The sequence below is a fragment of the Parus major genome, chromosome 4 (genome assembly GCF_001522545.3).
Source record: "Parus major isolate Abel chromosome 4, Parus_major1.1, whole genome shotgun sequence".
Classification (NCBI taxonomy): domain Eukaryota; kingdom Metazoa; phylum Chordata; class Aves; order Passeriformes; family Paridae; genus Parus; species Parus major.
In genome coordinates, this window is record NC_031771.1 from 41,545,525 (window position 1) to 41,564,905 (window position 19,381).

The following is a 19,381-nucleotide window of genomic DNA, read 5'->3' on the forward strand; positions in this document are numbered from 1 at the left end:
ATATGAATTCTTATTACTGCATTTTATACCTTATGGAAGGTTCTGCTTCAAATTTTTTTTTTTTACCAGAAGTTATTTCAGAAGATGACTTGCAAAACCAGAGTAACTAGTGAAATATTATTTTTCCTCTAGCTTTTTTGGACATTGAATATGCTGTCACAAGGCAAGTGGCTAAGCAACAACTATCAGGGTTGTGCATGTTTGCAGATATAACAGTTTGAGTTATAGGCTGTAAAAAAATAGAAGAATTAAATAAAAATTAAGGTAGAAAATTTTTTTGTCAAAAGAAAAGGAAAAAATTTCTCCATGTTTGGACTTCTGCTAAGGGACAGTTGCTCAAAGAACACAATTGCAATTCTCGTCCTAGGATGTTTACAGCTCCAAAGCTGAGTTCCAGCAGAGCACAGCCCTGTATGGCAGAGAGGGGAACTGCAGGGCCCAAAGACCCCATTGTGTCTTCCATGACTGTACAGCACTGAGTTACTGTGTGTGGGCTCCTGCTCATCTCCCAGGTTGAACAAAGAATGGGAACCACGTGTTACACAACCCCCAGTTCTTTAGACACGTTCCTCCTTCAGCCACACCAGATCCTTGGTGAATGCAGATCACCCAGCAGGGAAGTAAGGCAAGCTTGGTGGGACAAATATTATCTTCTATCTGACATAGCTGGGGGAAAAAAAGTTTAGGGTACACCATTATTTGTTGTGGTCTGAAAGGATGAATCAATATTTGAACAAATCCCAGTTTATTTTACTTAATTTTTAAAATTGCATGATTTGAAAGAAAAATGTGATTCCCCTACAGCAAAGGAGAGCTAATGAGGTAATTAATATGGCAAAGAATGACACAGAGAAATAGAACTGCTATGGGTAATATTAGAGATTCTTGTGAAAGACAAACAAAGAAATGATGTGGAAATGATTAAAGATGTTTAAAAAAAAATAAACAGTTTTAAATAGCCATCATGGAATTCAAATGTTGTGAGACACAAAAAATTATTACTGTTTCCAAGAAAATATCAAGAGAAATAATTTCCTTGCTAATTCCATTCCAGATGAAAGAGTGATATATTAATACTGAAGAACTGTACAATAACTGAGCCCTGAAACCACTCAGTAAATCATTTAACAGAGTTTGGCAAATAGTATCAGGAAATGCTTAAAACAAGTCTCTCCCCTTCAAGACCCATATCACTGCATATGAGTCTGAGGTACTAAAAATTTCTTTGTGTTAGCTTTATTTATTATAAAGGAGAACTATTATTTTGTTTAGTTTCAAGTTCCTAAAACTTTTTCTAGATTTTAAATTTATATCATGTAATATTCTTGTTTTCTTATTTATTTTTCCCAGAGTTAAACAGTTGATCACATACCCAACTTCAGGAGCTGGCATATAAACACAAGGTGCAGCAGGAAGTGACATTAAGTAGCTCATTAGGTAATCTCTGGTCCTCTACTTTATCAGGGCCAGATATTTCAACTAAAAGAATATTTCAGAAACTTAAGGATAAATTGAGATTCTTGTCCTAACAACTTCAGTAAGTCTAATGAGTTCTTTGCAGAGATGCCCATTTCAATGTCAAGAATCTCATGCAAAGGTGCATTTTTCATCTCTCAGATCTTTGCACTGCATTATCAACGAGGCATTGTGCTTTACTTCTTGTCATAAAAAATCATGATGCATACATACAGCAGTGACATATAGCAGTTTATCACAAAGGGTGGGGGGAAATCTCAAGTGCATCATAAATTAATCAGTATATAGTCTTGAGGTGAAAGGTACATACAGAATGCAACATAAATACACATCTTAAAGGAATAATAAAAAGAAGTGTAACTTTTTGTCAACAGCTTACAATATGTACTGTTTACAAGTATAATCCAATCCTAGCTGGATCTTCAAAGACTGAGGTCATTGGCACAAGCAAAATTCCAGAAAGTTCTTTTGCACTACTCCTGAAAGCTGTATAATGTAAATATTCTTCATGGTAAATCTTACTTTTATTGCTCTGTAATGGCAGCATTTTTCAATGTTGCCCTTACCAGTGCTAAGATCATTTGATATCCTCTAGGTTAGAAAACATTCAGTACTAAACAGTGCTGTATGAGAAGCACCAAACAGCACCATGCCCAGCAAAGACAACTGTCAAACTGTCAACACTGCTGCCCTTATATACTCATCTTACAGTGTGAAGTCTGACTGCATTTATATTCTGTTGCTGTAAATTAGTTTTCTCTAATCAATATGAGAAGCTGAAGTTTTTTTATGACTTTTCTCTTTTCACTGAGCTTTGCTCAGGCAGCCACTACTACCATTATTCCATAGAAAGCACATTATCATTGAATAAGAATGAGCTGCCAGAAATTGTGGATTTGCACAGAGGCTTTGGGAAATCTGTTAGTAGGCTTAATTGTACATAAGACAGACTGCACAAAGAAACACCACTCAATGAGCCAAAACTTAAGATCTTAAAAGTCGCTACATTTAAGCTAGCAAATACTTTTTGAGAATCTAGATCTCTAGGTTTTCTTAATATGAAAACCTTATCTGAGGGATAGTTTAGCTATGATAACTGTTTCATTCTGGAAAAAAAAAAAAAGAAGTTTGTTTTATAAAAGTTAGGTAATGTTTAAAAAGAGTTCTTTCTACAAGTACAGAATACATATTTGTATTATTTCAACAGACAGTAAACCAAAATTTTTACTTTCCTTTCTGAAATCAGGTTAGATGTGCTGGAAGGCTCTTGTGAAACACTCAGAGAATACCACAACATCTTAATTTGTCTTTTTATTCTCTTCTAGTTCACTGAAATGCTCCTGCATACAAGTCTCTTATTTGCCATTATTCTTTTCTTTCATATACATTTTCAGCTTGTACATCTCTCTGTAACTGAGTCAGATGGTTGTAAGTACATTAGTAAGTAATGTGATAGTGATGGACTCAGCTGCGTTTTATAAGCCCCTGGAAAGCTGTGGAGTTTTCATGACCTGACACTCATCACAAACCCACACTTCTTTTGGCATTAGTTTTCTTACCAGAAGTTGTCGGATAGGATTTCAACTGGCAGAGTGAATTCACACTGCAAACATCACCCTGAAATTTGTGCTGGTAGTTTGCATGTAATATGTGCTGGAATAGACAGTATTTGTGTGGTGAAAACAGTTTACTCATTTGGCACAAAAAGATGTGATAATGCCATTCATCAGGAAAACATACAGATGGCTGTTGGATTGTTCATATTCTATATTCTCTCTCTCTCTCAAGTAAAGTTGTCTTGTTTGGTTTTCATGATGATTCATCTGATGCTGCCTGGTAGGCAACTCTAGTGTTAAAAGCCCTGTGGGGACAGAGAACACAGCCTGGCAGGCATTATAGGAGTTCTCTGATGTCCAAATTCACACTTTCAGTAAAAACTAACAGCTTTCCAAATGCATTCTTGTCTATTCTAACTTCCTTTTCTGAGATCTGACATCTTTCAGCCTGTTGTCATATGGAAACATTTTATGTTTCTGCTTGAACATCAGCTCATAAATCTCTTTCAAAAGAAGCATCATTCTGAAGACATTTCTTGAATTCACTGTCTCTACTTTCGTTTTGTGTATGTTCAGTATGTGATCAAGAAAATCTGTAAGACTGACTGACAGACTGACAAATTCTACCTAATTAGTACTCAACAGATTTAGTCAGTCATCTTCAGCCCTTCAAGCAATGTTCTGCCAGTGTAAGGTCTTCCTTCTCTCCTAAATACCTGAAGATTTGCCTGAGTCTGAGATAATTATTCAGTGGTATTATGCCTCTCAACAAGTTTAAAGACAAATCAAACCTGAAGTGGAAAAGTGGTGTGATATAAACTGCACAAAAACTAGGCATGATATAAAGAAAAAAAGTGGATATGCAAGCAAAATAACAGTATGGGGAAAAAATTGCATTCTGAATGCTATTTTTGGGGGAAAAAATACTTAGAAAAATTATTACATGTTAAAAAAACCTACCAAACAATACAAATAAATTATTCATTTAAGACAGATTGCCTTCAGAAGCAGGTTATTGTAACCTGCACTACTAGACAAAATGTGAGTTTTTCTTTTAAAAAAACCTACTTTTTTCTCTCAGTTCCAATTAGTACTTTTTTTTCATGAAACAGAAACAGTAACAAAATTATTTTAATACACTGCCATACAACATCTAGATAACACATCTACCAACCACACCCACCAACACACACTGTGTTTTTCAATGTCATATACACAAATACATTTGTTATGGTTATATCAGAAATCAAGCTACAAAATGGCTTGCCCATTACAGTACAGGGGATCTACAAGAAAGGCAGGAATAAAATTCAGTTCTTGGAAGTCCCTGTTTTAACCACACCATCCCCTTTAAGAATTCTCTGTAGTAAAAAATATTAATACATATTTTTATTTTCTTTTTTAAAAGGAAGTCTAACATAGGAGCAAACAATGCTGAGTTGTGAAGTGCTTTCAGATTCGTGCTTGCCTAAATGTGAACAGAAGTTACCCTATAAGTTTTAGAAATACTTGGCTAGACACCAACCACTGTACTTACATAAGGCCATATAATCACCTGACACTTGTAGCTGCCTCACTGATTTTCCAAGAATTTTAATCCTCTTTTCCTGAAACTATCCCTTTAGTGAGAAAATACATTTATTCTATTCCTTATATGCTTGCTTTGCAAACAGTTTCATTTATCAAATAGGACAATAATATTTTCCACTTACAAACATAAGGAATCAAGAGATTTCTTTGTACAGCAAAGTACAGTGTCTTGTCACAAACAAGGGCCCATTCCTCAACTGTGCACACCCAAGCTGCTTCTACACATTTAAAAGCCTTTCTACAGAATAATGAAGCTTCCCAGCTGTTCTCTTCTGCCAAGCAGCCAGACCATAATGTCAGCAAGTACCACATACACAGTGGGTGCAGCTATTAGTGCACTGTGCAAAGAGCAGACCAGAGATTGCTGCTTGATGGTTGGAGGCAGATGTAGCCTGAACATCCTATTACAGAGGTTTTGGTTTTACAGGCTGTTTAAATATATAACTAACCTATTCATTTTGCTTTAGTTTCTATTTTCTATTAGATATAACATGTGACATATAAACCTCCTTGTCCCATTAAGCCAATGGAAGTTTTAACTGTAAATTTCAAAGAAACCAAAGTCTGTCTCTTTATTGTTTAAAATAAAACAATTGTTTCTGACTACTGACTATAAAACTGGAGCTATTCATTAACAATTATTTTTGTATCTGGTGTTTTTGCATGTGTAATTTACACTTACATCTTGTGTAATAATTGAAGGTTCTAAAGTGACAACAGAATGTATTAAGAAGTGTATGAACCATAAATTGCAGGAAGTCAGAACAATACTCCAGGGAATTACCTTCACTTTAGAAAGGATTATTGCATCCTTTTCTTACAACAGAATAACAGACTGGTTGAGATTTTACTGCTGGAGGTCTTTGGGCCACCTTCTGATCAAAGGAGACTGAACTAGAGCAAGCTCTTCAGGCAACATCCACTCAGGTTTTTAGTATTTCCAAGAATGAAGACTCCACAAGCTCTCTGGGCAACCTGTTCCAGAGCTTGACAACCCCCATGGTTAAAAACATTATTCCTATTTTTTATTTCAGTTTGTGCTCATTGCCTGTTGTTTTGTTAATTCTTGGCAGTGGTGTCACCTTGAAGTTGTGTGTATATATATATATTGGTGGAATATTTGGAAATGTCCACCGTTGCAAAACCACCAGCACAACTCCACTTCTGCTGTACAAAAGGTCACTCAAAACATCATTCACTGTCAACAACTAGTTTGTCAAAGCAAATTTAAATTCCCACCATACTCCTACACAAGCACTTCCTACTATTACTCCTGCAAGGGCTTTTTTTTTCCCCTAAAAAACATCTCTCATAACACTTCTATACTGTCTGAGGTTCCAGAAACCAGAAAGGGCTTGTCATACAAGAGGGGTAGAGGGTGGGTGATGAAATAAGCTCTGCCTAGAAATTCAGAGAAAATTCTTAGAAAACAAGTATTACTTCTGTGGCTGCCTGATACATAAAGTAGGAGGAAAAGGAGGAGAGCATGAAACCAATGGCTGGGAAGAACCACTGACAACTCTGCAGAAACTGCCATTCTGTGATTTCCAACACCTTCCTCCCTCAACATCAGCAAAGCAGCAAAACGAAAGTACCACAGACCGTACACTGTGCTGCAGCTCTGGCACAGATTGAACAGAAAGTGGCTGCTCCAAGTAGCCACAGGCATCTGCTTCCTTTGTCTAAAGACAGATCTCCATGGAAATTTTTCTAGAGTGAAACGGACTGGTAGTTTGTGGCTATACCAGGCATTTTACTGCCCTAACACTTGTGCAGATACACTGATTAAGACAAGAGCAAAAGGCACAAAACAGTGCACATGGATTTTATTGCACCTTGACCCATTGTGCTCTGACACAACACAACTGGAAGCCACCAAAGGATGTGTTAAGCAACTTTTCTATCTGACCAGTCAGAAGCCACTCTGCCAGTTCCTCTCATGCCACCCAAGCTGACACCCTTTGCAGCTACGAATGCCACTCTCACACAATCAGACCAGGTTTCCCTATTGGCTCAACTCCAGGTTTTCCAAAGCAGAGTCTCAGACGTCTGGATCCCTCAAATATTTTAATCGTGGTGCAGCAACAGAATAACAGCTCAAGTCGGTGCTGCCAAGAAGAGGCTCCACAAACAAAAACCCTAGGATTTTCTACCCTCACTGTCAAAGCACATGAAGACCTGGAGATCCTCATCTCCTGCCGTGTCTCTGAGTGTCCGGTCCCCTGGCTGGCACCACAGGTCCCTGTGCCTTATGCTGTGCAAAGGTTGGTTCCAGTTCACAGCCTCTTGTCTGGGGCTCTCACCCAGTGCTGAACCTGGAGCTGGCACTGCAGCTGCTCATGGAGCTACCAGCACTGAGAGTATTCCATTCCTCAAGAGCCAGAGTAAATCAGGCCAGGAGCCAGCTGCCTAAAAGCACATACAAGGCAGGAATACTTCTCTGTGCGACCATAAGCGAGTCCACATTCTTGCCCAACACCTGAAACATCCACCACCTCTAATATGCTAATAAAGCTCAAAGCTTTGGTGGCCCAGAACTCAGATGCCTTCCATGAGGATTATGCAGATCAAGAATGGGAACTGTACTGTGGGATTCACGAAATTCAAAATCTAAGGACAAACCAAAATAAAGTTAATAAGAAGTTGCAGTTATTTAGTAAAATTCCTATTAAACTGAAACAGTTATGCATAATAGAATGAAAATAGTTAAAAAAAGTAATCTGTTGCTCCCTGGCCCTATAAATTATTTATTCTTTCTGCTGTGTTCAACAACTATACTTTTCCACTGAAAACCTCAATGTAAAATGCAGTTTTTAAAGCTTTACAGCCAAACTTTTCATACTAAATAATTACTTGAAAGGTTGGCAGAAATCGCTATTTTTCTTGACTTCCCTAAAAGTGCAGTTCTTTTGCAATCAAATGTATATTGCTTCTGGGATGCATTACGTATGACTGAAGTAATTAAAGATTGTTTACAATGTTAGACCATTAGTTTTGTGCAAATAGAGCTGACTTTAGTTTCTTGCTTGAAAGATTCTTTGACAAATAATGTAATTGTTAACTGCCAGTTTTCTAGTGGGAAAACTAAACATCATTTCAGACTATGATTTTTTTTCTCCATCTCATCTGAAACATTGTTCCCAACCAGTTTATTAAATGGTGAATAAATATATCTCCAACTCAACACATTAACTAAGTTAAGCAGGAATTCAAAATTCCTTTCTTCTAAGGGCCAAGACTGCAGGAAAACATCTGCCTGGAGATATGTGAATTTTCTTCTTCATCATGAGAAACACATTCTGGCCAGAGAATTGAGCTTGTAAAGCAAAACAGGCACATTGAACCCTTCTAAAATTCCTGAATGGTACCACCCCAAAACACAGAACACTGAGAGTTTACATGAAATAAAGCATATTATGTCCGTTGTTCTTAAAGAAATAAAAATAATTTCAAATTTTTAATAATCCAAGATGTGGTATTTGTTTGTCTGTCTGTACCTTGACTGAGGGGGCAATAATTAAAAAAATAACTTTTATTGTATCTGAAATGTAAGAAAATCAGAAATTGGATGCTGCCTTGGAAAAGGACTTCTTAATCTCATTCAGCACTATCTAACACCTTCCATGGTAACAGTGGAATTTTTAATAATCATCATGATTTTGCTTCACAGTTTTTAATTGCCTTTGAGCATCTCCACAGACTTTTTTGGTAAGGCCTGATCCTAACTCCAGGAGCCAAGCAGTGGAACTACAAGATGGCATCTCCACTGCAGGAGAAATAGCAGTGTCTTCTCAAAGCATTTAAAGCAGGAATACAGGCGAGCACAGGTAATACTAATGACACTAACACTGCTTGCTTTGGAGGGAAGCTCATGCACTTTATAAAGTGCAGAAGATCCTTTCCTTTTCTATATCCTCTACTATGCAGTGGTGATCCTGACCAGAAGACCACAGTACACCAAGGAGGAGTGACCCCCACAGCAGGGAAGCAAAGCAGCTCCACCAGCCCCGTGCTGCACGTCCAGCCTGGCTTCAAGCCCGCTTTGGGCAGCACATGCCCTTGGGCTGCAGGGCAAACCCAACCAGCTCACTGCAACCAGCAGCTCCCACTTGGTGCCAGTGACTCTACCTGCATGTCCTTCCCCTGATCTAAAAGCACAGCAAGCAGTTTTGAAGTGAATATCTCTTCTGGTACACAATACAAATTGTCAATCAATCAATCAAGCTGTTGACTTGTTAAGAAATTTTTGGAACGCAGAAAAGCACACTGCACCACTTTTACAACAGAAGGGGCAAAGTAATTTTTTTTTTTAAAGATTTAAAGCACTTATAAAACTCTCTTTATTTAAAACCGCTTTTTTTTCCCCCAGAAAATGCTAAAAGAAGCCAACAAAAATGCAATTAAAAAAAAAAAACTTAGATATTTAATATGTAAATATTTTGTTCACGAGTACATACATATATTTTGGTGTATATATTTTATTTTAATAGAATAATAATATGAGAATTGTAGGAATAAGATATGCAGTAGAAGCAATAGCAGAAGAGAAGGTATAACCCAATATTCTGAAAACTCAAATTAAAAAAAAAAAAATCAAGTAACTCAAACTTCTAAGACAACAACACTGTAGAAGTCCTTACTTCAAAACAACAATCAATCCAGCTACAGGCATTGTTATTTCCTATGTAAATCACCTTAAAATTATAATTTCAAAGCGAGATTTCTTAATATAGTCATTCCACAGAGAAACTGTTATTTGCAGTAAGAATTGATAAAGTCATTATGTCTTCCTATTGAGATCTACATTAAGGAGGTCATCGCTGCAAAATGAAGCAGTACCAAGACTGAAGACTTGCTTCAGATTTACAGATGCATATTATCACTCATATGCTTCTGTTTGGGCCAGGAAACAAGGATCAGAGGTTGTTTACAGTTAATACTGTGCTCCCAAAAAGGTACTGAAAACACAGGGAAATCTGAGCTATGGTACAATCTGAACACAACCTGTATTTTTCTTTAAGTGACACCAGAAAGTAGGAAAGCAGTTACATCCATGACTTGCCAACTTTACACCACGGGAAAAGAGGTGATTTCAAGGAAAAAAGCTCAGCCCCATTAGTGCAAATATACTCAGTCCCATTATGTAAATATACATGGAGGATGTCTTTGAAAAATACACCTTCCATTTTGCTTCTTCCTTCCCAACAATTACTTATTCTACCCGAACGTCCCTCTACAAATACCCATTATTTTTTTTACAACGTAAATCTTCTACAATGAGAAAGACCTGGATAAAAAAAGACTATAGGCTGATGCCTTCTTTGCTTCTCATTCTTGACAGGCAAGCTCTGCTATGCTGTAATTTATCAGCAAATAGCTTATTCAGAAACCTTTCATTCTGATGTATTACTGTTTACTTTACCAGAACAGTTTACTTAGCTACTATGTCTAAGATATGGCTCAGCCCTGCAATCATTATAACCTGCTTTTAAGCCTAAAATCAATTACTGACCTAACTATTAATTTTGTTAATGAGGTTGCAGAACTCAAAAATTCTGGGAGACTGTTACCCCCAGGAATTAGTTCTGAAAACACCAGAGTTTTCTGCTCACCATTTTTATTAAGGTGATCCAAGTACCAAGAAAAAGAACCTCTGAGGACGTTTTTTTTAATGAATCACTGAATCATCCAGGTTGGAAAAGACCTCCAAGATCATCAAGTCCAACCTTTGACTGATCACCACCTTGTCAACTATATCATGGCACTAAGTGCCACATCCAGTCGTTTGCTGAACACTTCATTTCCATGGATGGTGACTTCACTGCCTCCCTCAGCAGTCCATTCCAATATTTAAAAACTATAAAGAAAAACACATTGCAACTTCTATTTCTATAATTAATAAAAAATATCTACATCTAGTCTACATAGTTAACTTCTGGCTTAAATTTATGGTCAGGAGTTGAGGTGTTAAATCAGTACCAGCAGGAGAATGAAATATTACAGGAACCATGAAACTTGACAGAGTGAGCCATACATCAAATCTCCACAGCTGAGAGCCCCAGTACACAAACCAAGTACTTTGTAAAAAGAAGGCCCTACCATATGTCACAAAGAAAAATGATGGCAACACCTTGTTAGGTTTGCAGCTCTCCAGTGCAGGGCAAGCACAAACTGGGAGTAAGGCAAGGCTCTGAAGTGATCTACCGATACCAGCATAGCCAAACACAAATGTAAAACAGATCCAGCATGTCAGCAAACCCAAGACAAAGAGCAGGATAAGCTGTTCACCTAAAAAAATGGTGATTTTTTTTTTTTTTTACTAGAGGTAGAAATATGAAGATAAATAAAATACATGATTTTAAAAATACTCTCATATGCATGGGCTCATCACAGTCTTTCAGCCCTTGTGAAACCCTTCCTGGACAATCAGAAATTGAGGGGTGCAAATCATTAAAAAAGATCCCTAAAATGTAATAGCTAAATATAGTATGATAAGGACAGAACACATCACATAGAATCCTTTTGGGATGTGCTACTTACCACAGAGCTCCTGTGAGTAAGTGTGGTCAGCCTAGACTCAGTGTGACTGAAACTTGTTACAACTGCATGGACAAATTATGTTCAAAATATGTCTGAGCTTAAAAAAAATAATTAAAAATGTTGCATTGCATTTTCAGGAATGGAAAAAAAAGAAAAATTAAATGAAGTCTTCTTTGTCTCAACGTAGAGTATTTGTGGACAACAGCCAAAGACCAGATACCCAATTACCTTCTTCTATAAACACAATGAAGAAGAAACATAGGTGGGAGAAGCCTGAAACACAATGTTCTTTACACAATCATGCTGAAATGAAGAATTTGTTTGCTTACTTCTCTCCTGTATGATCCCATGCTCCATTGAAAGACATTGGTCTAATGCAGATGAATGGTCTCCCAGTTGAACCCTATCATCTGGTGTCTCTGGCAGAAGTAAAATAAAGCTGTACACTTCCTGCAGCATGTTTGTAGGAGAGGTTGAAAAGATGTGGCTGCGATATCGCAGCCTACAGCACACTATGTACTGCTGGGTGATGCTACAAATGCTCAAGAAGCAAACATGACATAGTAGTAGGTACAAACCAAAGTAGAAAAAGTATATTGGATAGTCAGAATAAACAATAACATTCATTTTGCTGCTAAAAGGTAACCTATTGCCAATAAGGTGTTTTAATTAGATGTCTTCCAACACCCCGATTAAAGTAACTGCTTTTAGTTCAGCTCATGTTCTTCACGTAACACCGTATCTACTAAAGAGTACTAGGTTATAGTGTTTTGAAGAAAAATCATGTATTTCCTATCCTCTTTGATACAACATATTTGCCCAGTGCTCTAAAACCTCTGAAGGAAGGACACCCATTAGACAAGGAAAAAGTGGATATACATGGAAAAACTCTATGGAACCCTATGAATGAGAAATATCTACAACATAAGGAACATTTGCTCCGCTGATCCTAAAGAGCTAACCTAAGAAGAATAAGTAAACATGAATTTTGTAACTTTAACAACCTTTTCAGAATTTTAAAAGATTGCTAATGATTTTATCATTATCTAGATTTATTTAGACTCAGCGATTTATCTAATACTAGCAGCAGTCCAATCCAGTAGTAAAAAATAAAGGACTCTTCCCCCCAGTTACCACTGTAAGTATGCTGCCAGTATTTTCTGATTTCTACATGCATTTCTTAAAATGTATTTTAATTGACTGAAACTCTGAATTTAATTCTGCATTTATTACTGACCACCCAGAAATTAAAGGTTTTTTCCAAGAGGCTAGATATCAAGCATAATAAGCTTTTTTCCTCCATTCTACTTTGGTTGAAGACTTGATTACACAGTACAGACATACTTTTAATACAAATATGATGCAATAACTGTAATTTCCCCCTTTACTTGTATAAGAATGAAGAGCAATAATTATTAAAAATTCAAAGAGACTGCCCCTATTTGGCAGACTATATTCAACACCAAATGTATCTCAATATTATTTATCTCAGAGGACGATCATAAAAAGAAGCAAAACATCCACCTTGATAGCAAGGAATATATTAGAGAATATATATATATATATTTTACCAGGGAATATATTAGAGAATATATAAATAGATCCCAACATAAATTGTTCTCTAAATACCAAGTCAGAATACAGAACACATGTCTAAAATTTTCACCTTTTATTTTGCTATACATTATTTTTAAAACAATCAGCCTGTATGTTTTCTATAGAGTGAATACATAAAAGCTCAGAAAAAAAAATATAAGATATTTGACATTACTGTTGGCCAATAACTTTCCTCTGAAGGAAAACATACTGATAAACGTTAAAAATGCTGACTTGTTTGCTTTTTGCACACTTCCTTATTGAGAAATTTTCATTAAAAAAAAAAAAAAAGCCTTCTTTAACTGAAGCCTTTTTAGTACTTCCTTTGTTATTATTTTGGTTTTTGTTCATTATTCAATTACAGTTCTGCACTAAGAGCTCCTGCAATTTATCTCTTTATATTTAGTACTACACACTTGTAAGTGCATTGCTTTTTGAATAAGTACCATTTATATTAATTGGAGCACATTTTCCAGTGACTATTTAGCTATTTTATAAATCTGTAGATTATATGCATCTCTCCTGACAAGCAACAATGGCTGAAGGAAGGAGTCTGATCAGTCCAAGGTTTCTCTTCCTGAAGGAAAGATAAACATGATTCATATATGGAGCTAAGGTACTTTTTAAAACTGTAATAATTTAAAATAAGACCCTCTTGATCACATTTTTAAGTTTATTGCCTTGCACATGTAGAAACATTCAGCTATACTTTGGAATCTGCAACCACATATTATTGTATATGGGAAAAGAAAAAATAAGATGAACGTGAAAACAGGGAAATGAGTGACTCCACTTATCAGTGTTTCCAGGATAGTCAATTCCACAGTTTCAAAGTATAATTACCAGACTTACCAAACCCCAGAAATGCAGCAGCATTATTGCAATTCCTTAAACTTAAGTCAGGCCACAACACAGATAACACAGTGCGCTTAAAATTCGCAGCTTAGAGTCCTCCTAACTGTAGGATCCAGCTACCATTCTGTTAAAAAAAAAAAAAAAAATATAGAGGAGCAGGGCTTGCAGTATTCTGTTAAATCACAGCCAGGATAACAGAAGGAAATGAGAAAACAAGCGCCTCCTATACAGCAACCCACTGTTGCTGTTTCCCCATTAAACAAAAAAGATGCAAATCAACATAGGGCAGAAAAGTGATCCTACCCAGCAAGAGCTATTGAAAACAAATATGCTGCCCTGTTCCTGTTAAAAGTCATGCCACAATGAAGCAAAGAATTCTGTTGTCTGTAGGAACAGAAACAATGTACAAGAATTATCCTTGTATCAATAATCTAACAGATTGTTAAACAAAAGGTTATTCCATCCTTCATATTAAAAGCCAGCAGCTAGACAAACTTAAGAATTTCAGAATGTGAATCTGTGCCTGGTGTGGCCCAAGTACAATGACAAAATAAAGTCCTTGAACTTTTCAGCTGAGGGCTGTAAATGGCTGAATGTGAAGTAAGTGCCTGAAGTGCTCTAGCTGCTGCACACTGTGTATGAAAGAAAAATCTGAGACACTCTAAAGATACAGATTACAATCCAGGGAGAGCCTTGTGATTTTAGGCACACCTAGGTTAGGCAGCAGCTGTGTGAGCTGACTGCATTTTTTGACTTAGTCACGTGAATTCTCCATAAACCTTACCTTAGATATTTAAGTCCCTTATTGGATCAAGCCAATAACCTCTCTGTCTTTACCTAAGTATTGTAGATCCTATTATGTTTTGCCTCCCTTTTTATTTTTAATGAGATCTTTATCTTTCTAACATGTAGTTAGCTATTTATCCTATGTGTGGTAATTTTTTCTTATACTAGTCCATACATAATTAGTGTGTAATTACATAACATACTATGGGGCTGGTTTCTTTCAAAAGTGTTGAGAACCAATAGCTCAAATTTTCTCAAAGGGAATTAAGAGCCTTTGGAAAATTCACACTGCAGTGTTGTATAGAAATGCTAGAGACAGTGGTAACAGTCTAGCTGTGTTCAGCTCAAATTAAGTGTTGAGACCAAGCTGCAAATGTAGCTTTGTGGCTACTCACAACTAAAAATTACTCAAAGCCAACTTCTGCCTAACACTGTGTTGCACAAACAAGGGTTAGTGTTTGTTTAACTGCAGTGATGCTTTTTTCCATTTGAAAATCTCTCTGCTGAACTATCTCACTTAAGCCCCAAAAGTCTACTAAGCAACACAGAACAAACTGAAACAAAACAAAACCAAGTTGGTTTTGAGCATTATTTCTTAGCCAGGGCTGAAGTGACTCAAACATCAAGCATCAATTTTAATGACTTTTAACTACTTTAGGACAAAATAAATACCATAAAGCTGAGGCAAAATATTTTTATTCATGGATGAAAAAGTAAAGAAGCTTTTCTAAACAGATCTGCTTTTTAGAAGCTGGAAATTACTGTGAATTCTCAAGAAAAACCTTCTTTTCTCTAATGGGTATATATCATTATTAATTTTGCATATAATGTTTTTATGTGAGGAGGGCTGGAAGCCAGGTCCCAGTTGCTTATTCAATAGGAATTTGGAAGTTTTTTAACTGCAGCTACAGACACATGGCAGGAGCCTATTGCTGTGGAGCCAGGAGCTGACCTTTGACAAGAAATGGATTTCCCAAAATCAGTTTCTTGTTCCACAACAGGTATTTTACCACATTAGAGGCATGAGGGGACTAGTCTGATGGTAGAGCTATTTGGAAATATACAGAAATCACCAGTGCTATCTTCCTGGATATTTGGAAAATGCTTTTCATGAAAACTTACCCATGTTTTGTCAGATTATCTAAGCAAATACTCTTCTACAAAGCATTTCCTTCCTGACTGATGGGTAAGGGTAATTTTTTTTTTTTTTTTTTTTTTTTAATGTTTCACTGGAAAATTTCAACTAATAGTAATAGAAACTGCAAATTCATTTCACATATGCTACCTTGGTCACCAACTGGCATGGTAAGTAACAATTTATAATGGGAAGCAATCTGAAGCCATTCCCCAGCAGTTAACACATGGAAGGCATGAATATGCATGAACCATTTGCAGGTTACATTGCACACTTTCCTTCTGAAGCGATTACAAAAAATATTATTAGAGAGATGTCAAGTGTCTCAGAGAAGCATTTGGCGCAGACATTTTCACAGGGCTGTTTATACTGGGGTTTTGCCAGTTTCTTGTGTATGGATTTTTAAAAAAAATGATAAAATGGTATTGAACAAAAATTTTATCAGTAGTAACAAGCTTATTTCCCCATGAGAGGATTCAACTTCAGCTCAACTGGTCTTTTTCCATTTAAAGCCATCACCAGAGGTGTTAGCATGGCCTGTTCTGTCCTTCACTGGATCCACCTGAAGTGGAACATGCCCATTTCAGCTAAAGCAGTGAGAATGACAGAACAGCCATTTAGGAGTGAAAAGCAAAAAGTAATGGTTTAAACAGTCACAATCTCTGGGAAGTCCCCGGTGTCATGCATGGTTTGCAGAGGCAGGGCAGCACTCATGAGCACTTCCTCTCTGGAGTGCTACGAGAGGAAGCTCAAGGTTGCTAAACTTGGATTTTGCTACTTTCTCTCCCCATTCAATTTTGGCAACCATAGAAGTAGTGGCTAACACGCCTGTGTATGGTAACATGAGGTGAGTGTCGACATTTTGCTGCACTTACAGCAGCTACCTTCTCTGTCAGTCCTGCCAGTGTGTTGGGTATCCTAACCTGGGCACAGGGTTAGTTAGATGCCTTATTCCTGTTGTCTTGCAAAGGAAAGGTTTCCTATCCTTCCCTCGCACTTCTCCAAAGTCTTCTTCCCTAATCAGTTTGTATTTTTCCCACGGAACTGGGGGACATTTTAACTGGGGTCTTCTTTGACTTTGCAACTGTTCCTTCATCACCCTGCTCAGATGAGACACGCTGAAACATTCACTCTGTAACAATGACTAAGGGGTAAACTCATTAGTTGAAAAGTTTAGGTAGCAGTTTGTCATTTATTCTTCTATTTAATAACTTGTTTCCTACTGATGAACTGTTTTCTGTTGTTCAGACTGAATCTAGTCCCTTGCTATAGCAGCTTGTGTGTCAGGTAATCCCTGTCCTGGCATTAACAAGCACTATTAGACAGTGTGTAAATCCTCCCACTGTTTCTCAGAAACCACCCCATAATCTCACTTCAGATTTTCGTGAGTATTCTCCTAATCTCCAATCCAAATTTCTTTTAGTTATGTACTTAATCTTTGTTCTTATGTGTCAGTTGCTATCTGTTGTCATAAATCACTTATATAGGGCAATCATATCCCCTTTTCATCCTCATTTTGGCAAGACAATGGGGGAGCAAGCATTTCTCCATTTCTCTTGTTGTACAGTACCTCTGCTCCAAATTATCCTTTTCCTCCTTCAGTTAGTTATGCTTCCTCTTTTTTCACAAGTAGCTTGACCAGAACTGTCTTGTTGTGTGACTGTTCACCTGAGTCATGTACAGCACAATGAATAATTCCTTATCTCAACAGTAAAAAAAAAAAAAAAAAGTCTAGACTTGTATCAGTTTTTTTATAGCTTCCTGTTCTTTCTCCTCTTCTATCATTTCAGACTAATAAACTATCAGGATCTAGCAATATTTTTTCTCAATAGATGTATGTGGTTTGACACTTGCATGACTACAATTCTTCCAATTCTACTATCCCAGCAGTCAAGCAGGTCGGTTTCTTTCTGTCTGACATTTTTCTCCTCAGTTTATTGACATCACTCTCTTACTTGCTGCCAAACCAAAAGATCAATTTCCTGCCTTTTTGAGCCAAGGTCACTCATAAAAATATCAAGAAAAATTAGTACCAAAGCTGATCCTCAAAAAATGCATATGAAGTGTGCTTTCAGACAGGAAGCTCTTCCTATCTCATGATCCATTTCCATAGGCATTTAACAGGATCTTTTGGACCTGACAACTTTTTAGCAATTCCATCTTACTTGGTTTCAGCCAAAATTCTCCATGTGGCTCATTATATCATCTGCTTTACTCAAGTCCAAAGAGATGAGAGTCTGAGCACCGCCTGTCTGCAGAATATAATTTCCATTACAAAAACAAAAGCAGAGTTAGTTAGGTTGACTTTAGTCTATGTTAGGTAAATTCAAGGGTTATGGGTTATGGTATTCATGCTAGCTTCATGTCTCCCATTAGTTTTTCACTTGAAAATGCGTTCTACATCCCTAATGTACTATTGAGGTAGCTTAATTGTCTATACATGGTGAATGCCTTTTTCTTCCTTCCTGTAAGCAATACTGTGCTTGCTGATCTACAGTCAGTGTCCCAGATTTTTGAACATCTGAGGGTCATGGCTGTCAGTTCTGTCACGTTTGGAAACTTAGCTCAGCCTCCCCCAGCAGACATTTTATCTCTTTAGATAAAATCTGCCCTAAACTTTCACTCCTTTTATATATTCTAACCCCAGAGGTCAACCTTTGTCATTTGTATTTTTAGGACAAGCGTTGCTGCCATCATCATCATCAAAGTGAGAGAAATCTCATTCAGACAAATCTCAAAAGTGTCACTGGATCTACTGAAAACAAGTAGTCTCCGACTGGAGAAAAAAAAACCCCGTCAGTCCGTAACATTGGTATGTTAAGACTGAAAATTGTGGAGATGGGAGGAGACTTCCCAGCACCACAGACAAACTACCATTCTGGTAACTGGGAAGGAAGAATGGGGACCAGCATCTCCTGGGTCATTACCCCAAGTCCAAAATCACCCAGGGCTCTCTTGACAAAGTGGGCAGACACCTCCAAAACTGTAATTGAATCAAAAATGAGGACATAGAACCAGAGAATCATTTAGGTTGGAAAAGACTTTTGAGATCAAGTCCAACTGTTAACCCAGCACTGCCAAGGCTACCACTAAACCATATCCCTAACTGGCACATCTATATCTTGTTTAGATCCCTCCATAAGATGGTGACTCCACCACTGCTCAGGCCAGCTTGCTCCAATGCTTGACCACCCTTTCAGTGAGGAAAGCTTTCTCTGTAGCAAATTTATACCTCCCATCAGGCAACTTGAGGCCATTTCCTCATTCTATTGCTTATTTCTTGGAGCAGAGACTGACCCCCAAAGCACTGATCAAAATATGAACCCAAACTTGTCCCAGTGCTGAGCCCTGGGGAACCCCACTAGGGATTGGCTGCCACATGGATGTCACACTATTCACCACCACTCTCTGGGCCTGGCCATGCAGATGGCTCTTCAGCCAGGAACAGTGCACCTGTCCAAGCCATGAGCAGCCAGTTTCTCCAGAAGGCTGTTGGAAACAGTGTCAAAGGCTTTACTAAAGTCTAGGCAGTCCAGATTCATAGTCTTTCCCTTATCCACTGGCAATCGCCATATTATTATGCTATGAAGCAGAATTCAGATTTGTTGAAGGGAAATCCCAACAAGCACTTGACTGTTAATTAGCAGTTTATTTAGACAGCTAAATACTGGTTTTGTGCAGCAGAAGTCACTGCATTTAACACATTTCATAAAAATGCTAGAACTCTCGCCTTTGCCAAAAGAAAAAATCTAAAATAAATTTTGTTCACTTAAAATTATTTTTGGAAAGACTAACTGGGATGAACTCTAGTACCCTCAGCTGCTCCTCACAGGACTTACGTCCCAGA

The 19,381-nt window shown here is 37.3% G+C and overlaps 1 protein-coding gene across 3 annotated transcripts in view; it reads right to left on the reverse strand.

Annotated features, from left to right (window-relative positions):
- Positions 1–19,381, reverse strand: part of TRMT9B (tRNA methyltransferase 9B (putative)) — a 115,689-nt gene that overhangs the window by 92,729 nt on the left and 3,579 nt on the right. For all 3 annotated transcript variants that reach the window (XM_015624687.3, XM_033513378.1, XM_015624686.3), the window contains exon 2: positions 13,611–13,737. The gene's annotated coding sequence lies outside the window, so the exon portion shown is untranslated. The remainder of the gene's footprint in view (positions 1–13,610; positions 13,738–19,381) is intronic.